Here is a 15,961-nt window from a genome sequence, read left to right on the forward strand (position 1 = left end):
ATGTTATTTCGCAAAGTAAAGCCCTGCTTCATCGTACAAGGCCATCGCACAAAAGTAGTGAAAGTGCGAGGCGTTGTGTGCTTGTAGATCTGCTGTTTTCACTAGTTTAAATCATTTTAAAAATGATAAATTTTTGTTTATCATTTTTGGACATACAAGGTTTTCACCCGACAACAACGATATTCCAGTGGGACGAACACGACTCCAGACTCTTATCAGCGGCAGCACAAAGTCTGAACCGTGACCCCTGGACCTTTACCTGCATGCTGAAAGGCAGGCACATGCACACATAGACATGAAAGGGGGCTTGGGCCCCTGCCCTTTTAACCCTCTCCAGACCATGAATGCGGTTTTTACTATGGTGAAAGAAATGCAAATGCCCCTCTTTCCATGCCATATCTGAGGGCAGCAAGAGAATTGCCTTGTCCAAACATCTTATGTTGAAAGAATAAGAATTGCCCTCTCTATGTAGAAATCCATGCTTAGTTCAGTGTGGTATCAAGCACGGAAAATAGCCGACCGAGTATTTTCACCAAAAGTGCCCTTTTAGAAATGTCAGCCCCTGCCTCTCTAACATTCTCTGCACATCCCTGCTGAAAAGGGGGTTGAAGGGGGACAGCATAGACATTTTGCTACATGTCTGCTTCCATACCAAACATGTGTGAAGTCAGGGGCGTCAATTGGGTATGGCAGGGGTATGCAGCTGCCATACACTGGGTCACGGGGGGAAAATAAAAGTTACTTTTAAATCCATGAATGTCTCTTTGTCTATCTGTGCTGGTTATTATGTTGTTAAATTACAGTAAAATAAAGTGCAAAATTTTACAAAATGGTAACTTTAACAAGGTATTATAATGATATTCTCCACACTTGTATTCTCCCCATCTTGACAACATGGTATATTCCCAGGTTCCGCAGGTCAGCTGCATAGGTGCAATGCATTATTGTTAATTGTGGCACGTTTACTAACATGCGTTTAGCTGCACTTGAACAACCGTTCCAGGCTGCCATATCCAGCCCAAGAAACCATAAAAACCTGTGTAAAAAACGGGGGAATTTTTTCAGACATTGTGAAAATAGCCGATCTACATGCTCACAACGCCTCGCGCTGTGAGGCGTTGTGAGCATGTAGATCTGCTATTTTCACAATAGAACCGTGTTATACAAAATGTAATGCCTCTTTTCCATGAAGACTCCCATCTTTGCCATACCCTAGCTTTTGCTGAACTGACGCCACTGTGTGAAGTTTGTGAGTGAGATGCCTGTGTGCGTTCCTCTGTGCACTGTATTTGTTGTGCATTTGTTGTGCAAGCCTGTGTGTGTGTGTGTGTGTGTGTGTGTGTGTGTGTGTGTGTGTGTGTGTGTGTGTGTGTGTGTGTGTGTTTCAGGATCAGGATACAGTGGTATTACCTCCAGGATGAGGTGGAGAGGAGTGGCCAGGACAGTACACACACACACACACACACACACACACACACACACACACACACACACACACACACACACACACACACACACACACACACACACAGCACTACACGACACACTGTAGAACCTGAGTAAAACAAACACCTGCTGCCTCCAACAAACTCCCACGTCTCTTATCTGGCTTCCACTGTGGCGGTGTTCACTGTTCAGCAGTACGTGAGCATGCATGGATCCACGCGTGGTGTGGACGGACACTGAACCGACACGCCAGCGCTCTGAGCCACGGGACCAGGATGAGTCCATCCTCAACGGGTGAGTCTTTGACAACCCAGTCAGTCCAGGAAAAGCCCCCGTGTTCCTTTTAGATTTGAGTGTACGTGTCGTTGCTGTCGGGCAGAAACCTTATCTCCGTGATTCAACCCTTTAAGTTTGTTTGTAAATGAATACTCTACTTCGTCATACAAGAGTGTCGCACAAAAGAAGTGAAAGAGGTAGGCCTCGCGATACGTTGTGAGCTTGTAGATCGACTATTTTCTCTGTTTTCAAATGTTTAAAAATGATCATAAAAAGGGGAACAGTTTTGGACAGGTTACACCCGACAAACGAAGATAGCAACTTACAACTTTTCTCCACCCTCCTCCTACTATCCTGTTTCTTTAACTACCGTATTTTCCGGACTATAAGGCGCACTTAAAAGCCTTTAATTTTCTCAAAAAACTACAGTGCGCCTTATAGTCCAGTGCGCCTTATATATGGATCATTCATTGACATTGACATTCCCTTTAGCACAGCTCCATCTGTTGGATGCATAACGCAACGGTAGCGTCTATTATGTGCGCCTTATAGTCAGGTGCGCCTTATATATGAAAACAGTTTGAAAATAGACCATTCATTGACAGTGCGCCTTATAGTCAGGTGCGCCTTATAGTCCAGAAAATACTGTATATCTTTTATTTATAAATCCTACTCTTCATGCACCCCCACACCCACCCTACCTTCTGCATTGCATCTCTTTAGGGGGAAAGAGATTCTGACAGTAATCATGCTAATCTTATGAAATCAGTCAATGGTTGAAATCAGTTGATATTCTTGGCCAGATCTGACTAGTCATGGTTTGACTTGATCTGGCCCCAATTGCTGGGTTAGTTAACTCTAATTATTACCCTAGAAACGTGCATGCGCATCTGTTCACGTGCACACGCTTTTGTGTACACGTGCGCACAGTGCGCGTGCACCCCACCCCTAGCGACTTCTAGCTACTTCTGGGAGAGCCACTAGCTACTTCCGTTACTGGGGAGTTGGCAGCACTGGCTGTGATTTGGCCTAGTTCTGAACGTCTCAGAGTCACCAGAGGACATTATAATAACGTCATCATGACGTCATTTCCAGGGAATCATTTAGTGAACAGGGCCGAAATGACTGGAGTCACTGAAATGAATGATAATTGCCAACAATTGTCAGGTCGGGATACCAATTTCGTCCAATTAGGAGAGTGAACTCTTGCAGGATACGGGATAAACAAGTTTTGCGACCAATCCAGCTCCACTTTCTCTTTATCAGATGTACCTCTAGTCTACTGTTTCTTGTTTGGTGCGTTCCCTCAGGTTGATGACAATGCTGACACAGTTTGGCCAGAAGATCCTGATTTTCATAGGCAGTTTGGTGTGACTGCAACCCCAAAGTGACCTTTTTCATACCAACTACTCACTCTGTGAAACTTTGAATACAAGGAGAGTTTTAGTTTTGTTACATTCCTTTACAGTGAATGAAGAATCCAAAAAGAGAGAAGACGGTAGAGTAGCCTACTTGATGAATTGAAGGATTTTTTTCCTTCAATTCATTCAGGGGTCCTTTAATTATAAACATCAAAATGATATCAAAATCGGTTTATAAACTCCAAAACAGCTCACAGAGTCTAATCCCAACTGTTTTGTATCCAGAAGTATACTCATTACTTCAAAAACACCACTTTGAAACTGACATTTTTACTTACTCCCCATGCATGAGTAGGGCTGTCACAATTATTACATAATCGTCTAATTGCAATTATTTGACATAATTGCAATTATTTTGTGATAATCGTTTACATGTTGAAAAATGTTTATATGTTCAAACATTTAAAAAATAGTGGAAATAGCAGATCTACAAGCTCATAACGCGTCACGATGCGACACGTTGTGAGCTTGTAGATCAGTTATTTCCACTATCAATGTTCTTTTTAAAGTGTAAAGTTGTCAAATGTTTCCTTCATTTCTTTGTATATTTAGGTTATGTGTCATATCTACCATGTGCAACTTCAAAGTCCACAAGCCAAACAGAAATGTAATTATCAACGACAAAAACACAATTAAATCGTTAATTATTTGAGTGACAATTATTCGTCATGTAAAATGTCATAATCGTGACAGCCCGGAGCATGAGTGAGGTATGTGCCCGGGCATGCCCGTGGGGTTCAACCTGTCCTGACCAACCTGACCAATGGGTTCACAGTCACACAACCTGGGTTCACACGACACACACACACACACACACACACACACACACACACACACACACACTCACACAGTGAGTGAAGTCATGAGGATACCACTGGAAACAAAACACTTGGGATTATGCTCTGAGAGCTGTGTTGGAGATTATAAACACATTTTTTCATAATAGTTTTGCTGTAATGGAGTATGGAGAACATCGAGTATTGTCAACTTTCTTCTCTCGTTTTTGGATCCTTAATCCGTAAAGGAATGCGACAGCAACTGAAATTCTCCTTTTATCCAAGGCTTCACAGGGTGAGTAATTGATAGGAAAAAAGTATTTCTTTAAGTCATTATTTGGGACCAGACCAGGGTAACATTGTGAGGATGATGTGACCCTGGGCCCTACCGTTGATTTATTAGCAACTACCTGTCATTGTTGTAGATAAAACATGTAGGCCTACTGTTGCAATTTGTCGTTGTCGGGTGAAAACCCTGTATGTCCAAAACCGTTTGTTTTGCATTTTTCATTTAAAGAAATATTGAAACTAGTGAAAACAGCCGATCTACAAGCACACAACGCCTGTGCTTGTAGATCTGCTGTTTTCACTACTTTTGTGCGACGGCCTTGAATGATGAAGCAGGGCTTTACTTTGCGAAAGAACGTACACATTTTAAACTTGTTACGTGGCATTGAGGCACCAAGGAGTCACCATTAAATCTGAGTGTTTAGCCACTTACTACATTTATTTTACCAGGCAAAACTAATTATTAACAGATTCTTATTAACAATTGTGGTCTGGCAACAATTAATGGATACTTATAATTGTTCAGAATCGCACTACACCAATCTCACAGTGCAATGCAACATGTTGTGAGCTTGTATTTTGGCTATTTTTGACAACTGTTTAACCCAGCATGGGGTTCATGTGGTTGGTTAAGTCTGAGATTTGAACTAACACTGAGGATTTACGGTGTAGAAAGATGCCACTGTGAAGGTTTGTGTTTTTTATCGTTAGTTGTCATTAGTTGTTTTCCTTGGGAAATTCTATCCACAAGTTTCCGCGGGAGTTTACTGGAGACTATCGGGACCAAACTTCCGGGTTTAACAGCAGTCATACAAGCTCACGTCGCGTCGCAGATGCAACCCGTTGTGAGCTTGTAAATCGGCGCCGGAAGCTCGGTACAGACGTCTGCGCAATGCACTATGGGGCGTTGGAAACTCGTGGATAAGGAACCAGGCAAAAGTGATTATTACCAATACTGTAAAAACAGCTGTATGTACTGCCTTACATTCTAGAATCCAGTGGTGGATAATCACATACATTGCAGTTCTCTCATACTAGTGGTGGAAAAAGTACTCAAATGTTTTACTTAAAGGAGTAGTTCACCCCCAAAATGACTTTTTTTCTATTGATTACTAATGCCATGGAGAGTAGAGTTCAATAATATTTTTAGTTTTTTGTCTCATTCTTAAGACCAAAATTTGATTAGAGTAAACAGGGTTTCCTGCAGGAAAAAGTCTTGACCAGGGGGGGATCTCAATTAATTTTTTGATAATTAATTAATGAATTCGAGTAATTAATTCATTTAATTTTTAATATTAATTCTTATTTTTGCCCTATAAAAAAACACATGAATGTGCCCATGATGACGGAAAACACAACTACATGCTATCATCCACATTTATTCAACATTGAATAACTACGTTTTTTCACAGGACAGTGTAACTTGTTTTTTTCCCCCAGGTTAATCAACCAGCACTCGTGCCATATAAATAGAAGTCTACAGCACAGTAAAAAAACAACAACATTGGTGTAAAGTAACTAAGTAGATTTACTTAAGTAGCCTACTGTACTTATACTGTACAAAGGAGATTTTCAGGTATTTGTACTTTACTTGTGTCGTTGTGAGTAAATGAGAAGAGCTCTCACTCTCTCTCTCTCTCTCTCTCTCTCTCTCTCTCTCTCTCTCTCTCTCGACGCAATCTACGACTCGCTGTGCAGCTGTGTCACTGTCAAGTTGACCTAGGCTAGGCTCGCCTCTCAGAGAACTTCAAAAGAAGTTAACGACCGTCAATTAAGCAGCTGCATGCGCTGCTCTGCTCTCCTGCCAGTGAGGCACAAGTAACTTCACATGGCTGCCATGTTTGAAAGATAGGGTTGGTATGGGGGTTAAACATGCAATTTCGCGATTTTTTTTTTTTAATACCCTTGGGGGGGGCGGGGGGGTTTTCTGGCCGGGCGGGGCGCCTGGCCTGTAAAGTGCTGCAGGAAACCCTGGTAAATTTACCCCCATTGATTCCGGATGGTGACCCGTTTCGAAACGGGTCCCCATCCGGAACGAATGGGGGTAAATTTATTGTTATCACATTTTTGTCTTAGGAATGCGACAAAAAACAAAAAATATTATTGAACTCTACTCTCCATGGCGTGACTAATCAATAGAAAAAAAGTCATTTTGGGGGTGAACTACTCCTTTAAGTAAAAGTATCAATACTGCAATGTAGAAATACTCCGTTACAAGTAAAAGTACGGAATTCAAATGTACTTGAGTAAAAGTACGAAGGCGTTGGAATCAAAATGTACTTAAAGGTGATACACCATGACATTTCACTTTTCCTATTTTAAAACCTTTTTTTGGGGTCCCACTAGCACCTTCTATCCTCACAAAGTCCCATTTCTGACCGTTGTGTCTTTCTCTGGTTTTGAGAAGGCGAAGGTTAAAAGTATCCCACAGGTTCTCAAAACAGGCTATCCAGATTTGCTGCCGATTGTGACGTCATCTGCCGATTGTGACGTCATCATTAAAAAAAATAAAAAAAAAATATATATTTTTTTTCAAAAAGATTGAAAATAGCAGATCTACAAGCTCACAATGCATTGCAACGCGTTTGTATTTTCAATAGCTCATGTATAAAATAGGGCTAAAGTGGTTTATGCATTTTTTTTATAATACCAAAAGTAGAAAGTACTCATTATGCAGAATGTCCTGTTTCACAAGTTTTCAAATGTAGAAAATGTAGAAAGATATTTTGAAAATAGCAGAGCAACAAGCTCACGGTTTCAAATGTATCCGAAATGTATATAAGGCTGAAGTGGTTACTGTATGTTTTGTAATAACAATCAAAATATACAAAGAAACTAATACATCATTTTCCAATAATTGTAGTGGAGTAAAAGTACAATATTTGCCTCTGAGATGTAGTGGAGTAAAAGTGAAATACTCAGTACATACTTAAGTACAGTCAAAATAACTCAAAATTGTATTAAGTACAGTACTTGAGTATGCTTAGTTACTTTACACCACTAGAATCTATTGCAAAAGGCTGTGACTTAACGGGTTGCCTCATAACCTACTTTCACATCAACAATCCACTGGTTGGGAAACCACTTGACATGACAATGGGGTCAATGTCAACTTGTCAAGTGCTATGTAAATGTGCCCAGACATCAAGCACACTACTGTACTGTAGGTACTCCAAATTCCCACAGATTACCAACACACTAATAACAAAAGCTCCCATATGAAGAACAACAATGTGCAAACACAGCAGAGATTTCTTAGCTCTTGCCATAGGAATATGATACTATCTGCACCGTGTTGACTTCTGTACATAGAACTACTGTATACAAACAGAGCAGAGGAGTAACCTTTAGATACAATAATGTGCCGCTACTTTTTAAGTTATTCGTGTGTATTTGTATTTCCTTTTTTTTTTCTTTTTTTTTTTTAGCAGAGAGCACACTTCTTTTTGCAATGTTACACTGCCAAAGCAAGTGTGACATTGAAAGTGTGTTGAATTTACTTATAAAAACTAAGAAATGTTTGCACAATAAAAATTGTAGAAAAAGCTTGTCACATTGCAATACATATACAAACAAAGAAGTGTGCTCTTTGCAAAAAAAAAAAAAGGGAAATACAAATAAACACACACACACACACACACACACACACACACACACACACACACACACACACACACACACATATGGATAACTTAAAAAAGTTGCTGCACATTATTGTATTTAAAGGTTACTCCTCTGCTCTGTTTGTATACAATAACAGTAGTTATATGTACAGAAGAAATAGAAGAAGCATGGTGCAGATAGTATCATATTCCTATGGCAAGAGCTAAGAAATTTCTGCTGTGTTTGCACATTGTTGTTCTTCATATGGGAGCTTTTGTTATTAGTGTGTTGGTAATCTGGGGGAACTTGGAGTACCTATAGAACAGTATTTATGCTTGATGTCTGGGCACATTTACATAGCACTTGACAAGTTGACATTGACCCCATTGTCATGTGAAGTGTTCCCATGCCAACAAAGCCAGTTTGAATTGAATCGAAGTGTGATCTTATGTCGCCCTCTAGTGGACAGCATTGCACCATTACACCTTTACAGACAATGTTAGGTTCAGCAACTTACTTCAGTGGTTCTCCACCTGTGGGCCCAGGGGGGGGTCCCCAGATGATTAACTTAATGTGCAACATTGTTTTCTCTCTCAACAGTAAACAAACCAACATAAAGTTTAAGTGTAGCTGTTTAAGTATTTAAGTATTTCTAAAGCGACAATTTAGGGACGTTTTAATACCTCTAAAATGACAAATTAAACAACTGTCAAATATTAGAGGCAGAAATTGTGAAAATATCAGATCTACATGCTCTTTGCGAGGCGTTGTGAGAATGCAGATCTGCTATTTTTACAATAGAACCGTGTTATACAAATGTAATGCCTCAACTCTTGGTGCTCGTCAGGGTGGGGGGTCCCCATTCAAATATGATTATTTGTGGGGTAACGGCATGAAAAGGTTGAGAACCACTGACTTACTGAATAGCAAACAGACATGCAATGTCTGGAAGTGATTGTAATCCATCTGTGGCTCGTAGGACACAAAAGCTGGTATCTATTGATGGGCAATCCCGTTCATTTCAGTGAACAAATCATTTTGTTCACGTTCATGGTAATGATCCGTTCAAATGATTCCTTCATAGTGCGATCGCCCCATGAAAAACACAATCGCGGGAGCATTTTTATTACGTCGCGAGTACAGCCCGCCGCCGCGTCCTGTGTGCCGGCCGCCGGGGGCGGGGGAGGGGGCGAGGTGTGTACGAAAGTGTGAACGACCCATTTCAGGGATTTGAACGAATCGTTAACGAGTCTTGCTAATGATTCGATTCTTATGAACGAATCACTCATGAACGACACATTACTACTGGTTTTCTGCCCTGATCCAAAGTCAGCAAAGAGGACACGTGATGTAGAAGCCATAATAATGTGTTAACCTCTCCACTATTGAAGGCAGCTTGTCTGTCCGAAACATTGGTCCTCTCCGAGTTCAAATAAAAAGTTTGCATTGGCAGCTACGAGTGTGCGGCTAAACCAGGGGTCTTCAAAGTTTTCATGCCAAGGACCCCTTAGTTGAGAGAGAGATGAAGCAGGGACCCCCACAACCTTATCATAGATTCCATATAGTTTCATTGTTTGACAGCACGATCATCAGTGTATTTTGGATTCATGTTAATGTGGGTTTTCAGATATTTAACAACTTGAACTGTCAATACTTAATAACCTTGACCTTTCATTGTACTTAGTCTTCTCTTTTCCCCCTCCAAAGCTCTTTGCCAAAAATAGCCGATCTACAAGCTCACAACGCCTTGCGCTGCGAGGCGTTGTGAGCTTGTAGATCTGCCATTTTTGGCTAAAGTTCTCAGAATATGGATGCTAGGGTTCAAGTGATTAATATAAAAAAGGGAAGGGGGGAACAAGTTTCTATCACACAAAGATTTGGAGGATCCCCTGTAGTAACTCTGAGGACTGCCTAGTTGTCCTCGACCCCCTGTTGAAGACCCCTGGGCTAAACTCTTATATCGTTTTTGTTCCATTGGCTGGCACCTCATGAGGACCAGTGTGCTGTGATAATAACCTCTCCACTATAACCGTGTGTTTCATGGTGTGTTCTGTTGTCTACTCTAGTTGTTTAGATGGAACTGCCTTTCAACAGCTTTGAGCTGACCTTCATCGTCATCGCCTTCGTCGTCTTCTCCATGTTCAGCGTGGCCTCAGTCTGCGTCAGACCGGAGTCACCAGACACAGCGTCACAGACAGGTAGATCACCCTGCTAAACACGCGCACACACAGACACAGACACACAACCACACACATACAATTGGCACTGATGAGTTAAGCGGTTTGGGAGCTCCAGACAAAAAATAGTCATACACAGAAAGACAGACGGACGGACCCTCTTCTAGAAGGTTCGGCACGCCATAGAAAATAAAAACCCTGCTAGAACAGTGGTTCTCAACCTGTGGGTCGGGACCCCCAGGGGGGTCCCCAAATTATTTTGGGGGGTCCCCAGATGATTAACTTAATGTGAAACATTGTTTTCTCACTAAACAAACCAGCATAAAGTTTAAACGTATAGAGGGTTTATGCACATTTCTAAAGTGACAATTTAAGGACATTTTAATACCTCTAAAATTACGAATTAAACATTGGCCAAATTGTCAAATATTAGAGGCAGAGATTTTGAAAATAGACGATCTACATGCTCACAACGCCTCACAACACGAGGCGTTGTGAGCATGTAGAGCATGTAGATCTGCTATTTTCACAATTATAGAACAATATTATACAAAATGTAATGCCTCAAATATGATTATTTTGGGGCTCGCGGCCTGAAAAGTTTGAGAACCACTGTGCTAGAATACTAGAACTCTCCTAGGACCACATACATAGGAACACAAGCAGCACCCTCTACCACCCTACACACCATGATGCTATGATGAATGCATGGATTAAAGAAAAAATAAATATCTCACGGAAAGCCCCTCACAGGCTCACACTAGCGCTGTGTTTCTGAAACTATTATCAAAATATGAACAGTTATGACAGTAGTAATGTTCTAAACTTATCGTCACTGTATCTCCAAGTTTCAAAGGTGTACATTTTATCGCAAAGCAAAGCCCTGCTTCATCATACAAGGCCCTCGCACAAAGGTAGTGAAAACAGCAGATCTACAAGCACACACCGCCTCGCGGTGCCTCTGCTTGTAGATTGGCTGTTTTCACTAGTTTAAATCATTTTTAAAATGATTAATGCAAAACGAACGGTTTTGGACATACAAGGTTTTCACCCGACAACGATTTGTGCTGTTTGTGCTGTTCAATATACAGCCAGCTAGCTGAAGAAATCCCAGATTGAGGCTTTAACCCATGCTTCTTCTTTAATACATCCCAGACCCAATTAGGTTTAGGTTTTATGGAGGATGCTTCTAAACATGTATTCTATTGATAGTTTGACCAATTAAACAACTCTTTTGACATTAGATTGCCTGTTTTTTGGTGCATGGCATGCTTTTCCATAAGACTTCCGTGGAACCCAAATTGCTGAAATCAGTACTGGCAACTGAGAGTTTTAATCCTTGTGGATGCATGTCATGTTGTGTGTTCTGTTTCAGACAAATCAGCCCATGGAGCAAAGAAATTGCGAAAGAAGAACTGTGACAGAAAACAGAGAGTGATCATCGCACAAGCCAAACACATGCCATGAAGTAACAGCAATCTGTCAGACTACTGTCCAATTGTGATATTATTACAGTAAATAATATATATTAGGATTCATAATACCACCTAGTGTAATGTCCAATCCAGAACCAACTGCATCCATGCTGCTTTGGGACTGAATCCAGCGTCGACTGAAGAAGCCGTTTAAAGACTGTCTCCCTCACAGAAGATACAGTCTGTCGAAACAGAGCTACACTTTCTAACCACCTGCCCACTATACCGAGACATCAGAGGCACATACTTCCCACTGCACACACCCGAAGTGAGTTTTAAAACATGACCAATGATGAAAAACTGCCATACCTACTGGGAGAAATACAACAATGTGCGAACACAGCAGCAAGATTTGTGAACTGTTGCGACAAAAGGAGGCTAGAAACACAACCACCCTAAGGACTACAAACCATGGATTGACATCTAGACCTACTGCACATACAGTATGAAACAGAGCTGCTACCGTTAAATGCATTTTGAGGAAAAAATAACGCTGCTATTTGTTCCAAAAGCTTTATACCCTGTATATATATATAAAATGTCACAATGCGACATAGCTCTGTTTACACAATGCTGTACCCCCTCCAACTGTATATATGTTCCCCATTTTCAACAGTTTTTATTTTATTTGTGACACTTGCTTTGGCAATGTAAACGTATGTTTCTCATGCCAATAAAGCTCCTTTGAATTGAAAAATCAAACCTCGGTTCGAAGTGGAGCGGTGAATCTGTGTGTGTGTGTGTGTGTGTGTGTGTGTGTGTGTGTGTGTTTGTGCCTGCACAACAGCGCCCCTCCTTTAACTAGTGTGGCCACTCAAGGTATTGCCAGGCTACAGACATACCCAGCCAGCCAGCCAGCCAGCCAGCCAGCCACATAGCCAGCCAGCCACAGACATACCTGTCTATTGGGAGCGCTTTCACCGCTCCATGAAACAGACCCTCGTCTCTGTTTTAATGAGCTGAACAATGCATGTCAATGGGCTATGGATTGCCCACTCCACTAATGACTAGTCCACTTTAGTCTTTATTATAATGTGTGGACATTTGGCTGTTTACTTTTTACATATGTTGTATAAGAATACACCCATCTTATCTGCTGTGATGCTCCAGTTTCATGGAACAATCTACAACTCTCGCTAAAAATAACCTGCTCTCAAATCTCCTTACCGTGTAACTGTTTTTAACGTTTTAGTTTTCTGTTTGGGTTTCATTTAGTTGTTTCTGTGATTTGTATCTGTATGTATCCTTATTCTTGTATTTGTGTGCGAGTGTGTAATCTCGACAGCATCGCAAATGATTGCAATCCTCAATGCTCTATTCGAGAATAAATAAGGTTTTATTTTTTCAATCAATCAACCAATTTATGCACAATACATTTCGCAGCATCATGGAAACACATTTACTACAAGAGATATCAGCTCAATGTAATCTTTTTGTCTTGTGTTAGAGCACTTTTCACAGACCTGTGTCCTCAACAATATGTTGTATACATAAGGAATTTATTTTTTATATATATATTGGATTGGAGTTTTTTCACCTTTTGCGCTGTGGCAGCCACACAGTATCATGTTTATAGTTGACTATTTCAATGGCTTTTAGATGACCTTCTAAACTTTTAGAGGGTCGCTAAAACGTGGGAACCACTGCTTTAAGTCTAAGACAGCCAGCTACACTGACTGCACCACTTTTAAAGTCCTCTGGGGGTCATCAGATCATTATGCATTTCACACTACACTCTTTTTGAAATGCAGAGTGCTTTCACTGCCTTGCTCCAGGACAATTTGAAAGGGATTGACTGAACCTGACATCCTTTTTAATGTATCTGCATCTATTCCAGTGGTTCCCCAACTTTTTAGCTAAAAGGTTATGACATATCTTTGATTCGTCTTTTATTCATTCATTTGTTTTGAAATAATTATAATTCAAAGCAAAATGTAGGAAACACAAAACTAAAGGGACCCATGAAAATGTGTCCGTGAACCAGTGCGACTCTGTATTATTTGAACCAGGAAATGTACAGGGGGAATCCTGGGGTTTTGAAAACACCACTGAAAGATTTTCTTTCTTTACAATATTTTTCATTAACCTCTTTCAACCAAAAATGTTAAAAGATGTTCAAAAACGTTCAATATGTTACGAACACAGCGTAAGCTGGTAGATCGGCTATTTCCACTATATTTCCACAACGCAAGTCATACAAGGACGTACATAACAGGGCTTAGATTTAAAGGAGCTATAGTCAACTGTTTCTTGAAAAACGGACGCTAAAATAAAAATATATGTTTGGAAAATGTTTTGTGAAAAAGATTAAGCTTCATATATGTTTCTATTCAAAAATGACCACAAAAAGCGTAAAATAATGATGAAATAATCATTTTGGCCATTGTCAGACCAACTTTGTTAGAAACACATATATGAAGCTTAATCTTTTTTATAAAATATTTTCAAAACATTCTTTTTATTTTAGCGTCCGTCTTTCAAGAAAAAGTTGACTACAGCTCCTTTAACTGAGAAAAAAACATGGCAGTAGAAACAGACTAGACAATAAACTCAAGCAACCACAAGAAAAATAGTGTTCAACAAACATGTGTGTGTGTGTGTGTGTGTGTGTGTGTTTGTGTGTGTGTCCGGGATGGTACGGATTTGCGCTAAACGCTGTGACTTTTGCCCCCATAAGCCCCTTGCGGGGTGACATCCTGGGGTTTAGGGGTCACCCTCTATTCAGCCTGCCCCCACGACCTCCCAGCCGTCCGTCACCCAGCCGCAGCCAGCCGTCTAGTGGCCCACAGTCGGCACAAAACACACACACACCATGCCACCACCTCAAAACTAAAGGCCAACACATGACCACTCGGCTGCAGTGCAGACTAGATGCTTATCAGCCATTCCGTCTCCTGGGAGAAACGACCCATGCAAAGCAGCCATTCGGGCCGGTGTGGATGATTGGCCAAGGTATGTTGGGTGTGTGTGTGTATTACGTGTGCGAGTGTGTTCATGTGCATATGAGTCCATTGGAGAGTGTGTATGGGGCCTCAGATGTAGTTAGATAAAGGGTCTTAAGAGTCATTAGGGCCCCGGCGGTCTGTGCCCCCCCCTCATTATCACTGATGGCCCACTTGGCCCACACAACAGGGGCATCATTACACTGACCTTTAGAGAACAAACTGGCCCATCAGATCACAATAAACACTCGTACACACACACATGCACACGCCCACCACATTTCTATGCGCACGCGCACACAGTCACACACACACATCTACACCCCAGTACAGAGACAAACGACCCACATGCATACCTGTCCTGCTGCTCTCATTCTGTCAAAACCCGGGTTTGGAATCACTCCACAATACTCTAGTCCAGTGGTTCTCAAACTTTGAAATTTGAAGATCTCCCTTTAACTTTGACAGTGTACTAATGGAACCAACTGGACCTGTTAGGGTTCATTTGGTTCCATCTGTACACTGTCAAAGTTACAGACTTGTATGGCTCAATTTGGACCTAGATTTTGAAACCTAGAGAGCCCCTGAAATCCACTTTGAGAACCACTGCTCTAGTCTCTGGAGCGATGTCAAACACGTGGTGTGTAAATGCACAATGGCAGCTATCAAAAATACAAAATAACAAAGCAACGCGGCATTATCTGTAGCTAAAAATGTTTTGCAACACAACAGTTTTCCCCTTAAAGCGTGCAAGAAAAATATAAAGGAAGCCTTGGGTTCAAAAGATCAGGGAAACTGGCAGATGAAAATAATTTGCCCCCCCCCCCCCCCCATTACAAGCATGGAAATGGTAAAACAAACACTTGGTCATTGTGCAGCTGTATTTGTAGCTGCCGGTGTGAAGTTTGATTTGTAGCTTTTGTGGCAGCTACACACATTGGGCATCAGTTTTGTGGCTTCATGTTGCTGGCCTGTAGCTAGCTACCAGTGTGAATGCAGAATAATTGAGGAGATCCATGGATTTGTGTGTACTTAATCAGCAGTTTATAAATTGTAGATGTGCAAATGCAATATAGCCTATCGTCATTGTCGTGTGAAAACCTTGTATGTCAAAAACCGTTTGTTTTGCATTTATCTTTTTAAAAATGATTTAAACTAGTGAAAACAGCCGCTCTACAAGCACACAACGCTTCACACCACGAGGCGTTGTGTGCCTGTTTTCACTACTTTTGTGCGACAGCCTTGTATGATGAAGCAGGGCTTTACTTTGTGAAAGAACATACACATTTTAAACTTGGAGATACGAGATTTCCACCCGACAACGCCGCTATGTTTGTACATTTGGATCCTGGCGAGAAAGCAAATTTGTCTCTGTGTGTACAGTATGTGAACATATGTTTGCGAAATGCTTGCTACTGCAGCTGAGTTTGTGCCGGTTAAAGGCCACTTTTAACCGCACAGATTCGGCGGCGATTCGGCGGCGGAAGGCGGCGGAAAGCGTCTGTTGCCGAACGGGAGCTCATCGTCAGGTTTTCGGCAGCGGGTCGGGAACCTTAT

General features: G+C 41.2%; 1 long non-coding RNA gene across 1 annotated transcript; it reads left to right on the plus strand.

Annotated features, from left to right (window-relative positions):
- Nucleotides 1-1,534: 1,534 nt before the first annotated feature.
- Nucleotides 1,535-12,810, plus strand: LOC308281770. Its single transcript, XR_013961869.1, has 3 exons — nt 1,535-1,740; nt 9,877-10,008; nt 11,363-12,810. It is a non-coding gene; the product is annotated as an uncharacterized lncRNA (long non-coding RNA).
- Nucleotides 12,811-15,961: the final 3,151 nt, after the last annotated feature.

Source organism: Nannobrachium achirus (genome assembly GCF_963921795.1).
Source record: "Nannobrachium achirus genome assembly, chromosome: 3".
NCBI classification, from domain to species: domain Eukaryota; kingdom Metazoa; phylum Chordata; class Actinopteri; order Myctophiformes; family Myctophidae; genus Nannobrachium; species Nannobrachium achirus.